The sequence below is a fragment of the Myotis brandtii genome, unplaced genomic scaffold (genome assembly GCF_000412655.1).
Source record: "Myotis brandtii unplaced genomic scaffold, ASM41265v1 scaffold398, whole genome shotgun sequence".
Lineage (NCBI taxonomy): Eukaryota > Metazoa > Chordata > Mammalia > Chiroptera > Vespertilionidae > Myotis > Myotis brandtii.
In genome coordinates this window covers 332,575-338,474 of record NW_005365280.1, presented here as the reverse complement: position 1 = coordinate 338,474, position 5,900 = coordinate 332,575, and the positions used below count along the sequence as shown (strand labels likewise).

The 5,900-nt window shown below is 40.6% G+C and overlaps 1 protein-coding gene across 1 annotated transcript in view; it reads left to right on the top strand.

Annotated features, from left to right (window-relative positions):
* DTNBP1 (dystrobrevin binding protein 1) overlaps window positions 1–5,900 on the top strand; it is a 129,568-nt gene that overhangs the window by 121,392 nt on the left and 2,276 nt on the right. The gene's annotated exons all lie outside the window — the stretch shown is intronic.

Here is a 5,900-nt window from a genome sequence, read left to right as displayed (position 1 = left end):
GATAGCAGGCCCGGATGGCGGCAGGGCAGGCGGGATGGGGCTGTCCCGCCCTGCCTGCAGTATGCAAATTAGCCACCCTCTTTGTTGGCAGTTAATTTGCATGTTGCGCTGATTAGCCAAAGGGAGGCATAGTGAAGGTATGGTCAATTACCATGTTTGTCTATTATTAGATAGGATAGGGGTTTTTTTAATCACATGATATTTTGGACTCATTCCACTAAATCAGTAGCAAGTCTGAATCTCACTTTCCAAAGCATCATTTTTTAATTAGGACAAAGGCATGGGAAGTTTTATCCAGAAAATGATCAGAGTAAAGGGTGAAGGGATATCTGTGAGCACTTGGTGGGTGGTGAGACTGGAGGACCTACAGAGCAGGGAATCTCGTGCGCTTTAAGGGGAGTGAAGGCCGTGCCAGCATGCTGAGAAGCAGAGGGGACCTGGGACCTGCACATGCCCAGCAGATCAATGTACCAGTAGAACAAAATTAGGTCCTTTGTAAGACCCTGATCCAGGTTTTGTCTTCCACCTGACTTGACTCCCGTTTTCTTGGGAAAGCATTTATTTCTTTCATTTTATTGCCGAGTGCCACGATATTGACAGTGCAGTTAGTGATAAAAAGATCACCATGGAGATGCCCTATTCTGTACCCGTGTATCTCCACAATTAGTCCTCAGGATCCTGTGCATCTCTGCTGAGCTGGCAATGCAGCAGAGTCCAACCTCTGGAGCCAGGGGTGTCCCGTGTACCCTTAGACACTGACTCAGCCCTCAGGTGTTCCAGAGTGGACCCAGTGCTGGGGAAAGAAGAGGTGATGTTGGAGCTGGCGGTAAAATTAACAATTAGAAAAGATAGAATAGATATATACCTATCCTGAAATTCACAGTGTCCCCCAAGGTAAGATCCATAATGCAAAAATATCTCAAACACAACTGCCAGTTTATGATTTTAATTTTGTATGATTATCTCATTATGATGGTTTTTTTAGAACTTTGAAACTTACTGTGATCCATTATTGGTTTTCTTTTTTAATCCTTACCTGAGGATATTTTTTCCATTGATTTTTAGAGAATGGGAGGGAGGGAAGAGTTGGTGGGGAGAGAAGGGGGGAGAGAGAGAGAAACATTGATTGGTTGCCTGCCGCACAGGCCTCAACCAGGGCCAGGGATCGAACATGCAACCCTTGGGTTTCCAGGCCAATGCTCTAACCACTGAGCTACCGACCAGGGCTGGTTTTCATTTTAACTAGGAATTTTAAATATTCAAAAAAGAACAGAAAATAATGTAACATACCTGTTTCCAGATTTAGCATGTTAACATTTTACCATATTTGCTTCAGATATTTAAAAAATGTTAAGAACTAGTCCAGATATATAAAATGGTTTGTTAGAAGGATATAAGTATATATTTGATATAACTCCAAGTTATAAGAACATCCTACTAAGTTTTTAAATTTCCATTTTATATTTGGCACTTGATTTTTGTTTATGTCATGAGCTACAGGTCCAATTTTAATTTTTTTCCAAAGCAGTAACTACTTGAGCACCAGCATTTTCTCCACTGCTTCACATTGTCAATTTCTATGCAATGTGAGTCTTTCCTAGGCTCTCTTTTCTGTTCTTCTATTTGTTAGCCTCATGCCAAAACCATACTATCTTAATAATAATTATTTAAGCAGTGGTTCTCAACTGAGAGCAGTTTTGTTCCATGGAGGTCATTTGGCAATGTCTGGCAAAAGCTTTGCTTGCTGTGATTGGGGTAGGCATATGCTATTAGCATCTAGTAGGTAGAGGCCAGGGATGCTGCTAAAACATCCAAGATACAGGGCAGCCCCACAACAGACAATTATCTGGTCCAAAGTGTCAGTAGTGCTAGGTGCAGGACCCTGTTTTATAGTAAGTCTTGATATATGTGGTAGAGCGATTCCTGCTTGCCCCTACACACACTTTATAACATTCTTTTTTCTTCAGAGTTGCCTTTGCTATTTTTGTATGAATTTGTCCCTCTGAATTTTAAAGTCAGATTTCTAAGTTCTATGAAAACCCTGTCCAGAGTTTGATTGGAATTGCGTTGTTTCTAGACTGAGTGAGAACTGGTGGCTAAGTAGGATTGGGATTTTCTGTGGTGCACACGGTGATCTCATCATTTATTTCCTAAGTGGTGGAGAGAATTGCCTCTGACCCTGTCTGGGACCAGTGACTTCTCTGTGAGAAGAACTACCTGTTCATTTTCTCTGACAATTATAGTGACTTCCTATATCTTGTTAATTTTAGCAAATTTTCCATGGATTTTGCCCAGCTTGTCTTTAGTTTTCAAATATACTAGCATAACGTCCAGAGTTCTTTTTTTAGCCTTTGCCATATTTGGGGTTAGGTTTGCTTTTGCATTCCTCAAATTGTTAATTTGGGACTTTTAGTGCTTTTTTATGAATCTTAAGTTATTCATTTTTAAGTGTTTTCAATTAAGAGTCAACTTTTTGTTTTATTCTTCTTCCTTTCTACTGTGTCTTTCATTTCTGGGATTTTCTAATTTAATTTTGTTTGGTCTAATTTAAGTTGAATGTTTAGACTCAATTTTTAGACTTCTCTTAATAAGATATTCAAAGCTATGAATTTTTGGGTATCACTTTAACATTATTCTACAAGTTTTGATAAGTAATGGTTTCTGGGTATTTATAATTTTCCTTTAAGGTTTCTTATTTGACTTATGGACTGTTTAGAAGTTTGTTTTAAAGTAATGTGTGGTTTTCCTAGTTACTTTTTATAACTGATTTCTAATTAAATTTCAATTGTGGCTAGAGAATGGGTTTTTGATATATACATGTTTTATTCATGACTTACTTTATGGCCCATTACAGAGAACTTTTCTACATGTTCCATGTGCACTTGAGAACAAAATTCTAAATGATAGACATGGTTTCTTTATGGGTTCCATTTCATCAAGTGGGTTGCTTAATTATCAATTTTCAAAGAGGTATATTTAACCCTCCTATACCGCACCCCATGACTATTGATGTTACACTTTGTCATTCTAGCCATTTTTATAGTCACACAGAAATTTTTAAATATCTACCTGGAGAAGTAAACCTTTAAAAAATCTTTGAGTATAACTCTTTAGCCCAATATTGCTTTTGTTTCCTCTTATATCTATTTTGTTTGATATTAATATAGCTATACCAGCATTCTTCTTAAAGTTGTTTGCCCACTTTCCACTTAAAAAAAATGTTACTGTTCATGTGTCTGTGTTTTAGGAATGTCTCCTATAAACAGAATATAGCTAGATTTTATTTACTAGCAATTCAGTTTTTTAATCTGTTAACTGGCAAATTTGGTTCATTTACATTTATTGTGATTACTGACATACCTGACTTCATTACCACCTTATGTGGCGCTTTCTATTTTCCTATGATTTTTAGTCCACTTTTTTCCCTCTCCTTTGTTTTAAAAGTATACTCTTGCCCTTAAGAGGTGAGCACAGACAGAAAAGAAGGGAGCCTCTGCCACTTTCAAAACTGAAGTCAAAGCAAGGCCAAAAGCCAGAATGCCATGCTGATGGCCTCCATAGCCCACAACAAAACTTGCATGTCACTCATTTTCTAGCAGCCCAACACCCACAGAAGGCCCCCAAGAACAAGTCTGACGACTGTGTCATCAAGTTCCCCCTGACCAGTCAGCCTTGAAGAAGCTCCAAGATAACACTGCACCCGTGTCCCTTGGATCCATCGGGCTGTGGATGTGAAGCAGCTCTATGGCAAGGTCCATGCCCTGATCAGGTCTGATGCAGAGAAGGCGGACTTCTGACTATGTTGCTTTGGATAGTGCCACTTCAGGGGGATCATCTAAACTATAATAAGCTTTCCCCCTAGCTAAAAGTAGAATTTACATACTATTTACTCTTCCTTTTAGTGCTGAACTTTGATTTTGTGGTGACTAAAGACAATCAGATTCTCCCCTTCCTACCAAATAAAACAAGGGTCTTACACTGCTTCAACTCTCATCACAGCCTTCCCCTCCTATCAAAATTGCGCAGTCCTTTAATTCTGCCAGAGTAAATCCCCCAAATTGGACACTAATATGAGTTTATTCAATGTTTTGTATTAACTCACAAACTTATGAGACTTTTCACTGTTTAACATTTCTTGCATCTCAGACCTTCCTTCTGGGATTCGTCACCATCTTTCTGAGAGCAGGCTCATGGCCAGTGTTTCTGTCTGACAGTGCTTGTCATCTTATACTTGATCTTAAGTGCTCTTTAATGATATAGAAGTGACATTTATCTTACCTCTCATTTTATCCTTCCATCTTCTGCTTTTTATTGTTGAGAGGCTGTCAGTCTATTTATCGTCTTTCCTCCTCTGCCCGTCCTCTTTTGTTCTGTCGTTTTCACTACAGTTGATGTAGGGTCAGGTTTTCTTTTATCTGTGTTGCTGGTAATATATTTTGGTTCCTAAATCTGGGACCTCAGATCTTTCAGCAAGTCTGGGAAACAGCCTTTGAATATGGCTGCTCCCCACATTCTCTCATTAGAACTGTGTAAACTTTTCCGTTTTCCATCACTTTTAAGCTCTTTCTTAGTTCCCATCTTTTCCTTTGTGTGTAATGGGGAATTCATTCAGTCTCCTAGTTTAGTAATTTTCTTTTTGGCTCTGATTAATAATCTTCAATGTTAACTTGTGCCCAGAGTTTTAAATTTCAATTAGATTTTTCCTATCTGGAAGTTATTTGGCTCTTTCTCAAGTGCCTACGCTCTAATTTTTATACCTTGTTCATTTTTTTAATATCTTTTATTTGATTAAAAATGCTTAGTCATTTAAAATTATTGGGAAAGTGTTAATACTGAGCTTGTTTCTGACTTATTTCCATGTGTGTGCTGTAAGTTTGGCATTGGATTAGAATGGACTTTTGTTTTTCTATGCCATTGAGATGCAAGGTTACGTGTATGTCCATCCAGAAATAACGTGTATTCTCATCTGCCAGGCCCCATCATGCCTGGGATGACTTAACAGGCTGTACTTTTCTGGACCACAGAGGTGGTTTAAATATGAACTCCAGACCCAGGAGGCATCTCTTACCTGATACCCGGCTGAGTCAGACTCTTTATAGTCTTCTAGCTTCTTTTTGCTGGTGGGATGATTTTATTTTTTTTAGTCTGTGTTTTCACTGCAGGGGCTCATGGTTCCATCTCCCCAGCTTGCCAATGCCCTAACATTGTCTGCTGCTAAGGTTGAAGAGTAGAGAAATGTCACAAGGGCAGTAAAAACTTCAACTGCAATGATAACAGAGTTTGGGGGCAACTGCAGGCAGAAGCAGAGGTGTGTGTGGTGGGGAGCTTGCTAATCACCTCATGCTGCTGCAGGAATACCCGCCTCCTTCAGACAGCACCCTTCTCCCACCAGCCAGGAACTGCTTAATGCAGAAGTGGGTCTGTCTGAGTGCCTGTAAAGGGCTGGGGGTGAACAGGAAACCTGCTAGGAAACCAGTGTTAATCTCAGATAGATTTCAAGTATTAAATTGGGATGCAGCATCCTATATAATAAAGAGGTAATACGCAAATTGACCATCATGCCCTCGCACAAGATGGCTGCCAAGGGAGGGCAGTGGTGGGCGATCAGGCCAGCAGGGGAGGGCAGTTGTGGGGGACCATGCCAGCAGGAGAGGGCAGTTGGGAGCGATCGGGCCAGCAGGGGAGCAGTTAGGCATCGATCAGCCTGGCAGGGGAGTGGTTAGGGGTGATCAGGCTGGCAGGCAGAAGCGGTTAGGAGCAATCAGGCAGGCAAGTGGTTGAGAGCCAGCAGTCCCGGATTGTGAGAGGGATGTCCCACAGGGATCGGGCCTAAACCGGCAGTTGGACATCCCCCGAGGGGTCCCAGATTAGAGAGGGTGCAGGCTGGGCTGAGGGACAAT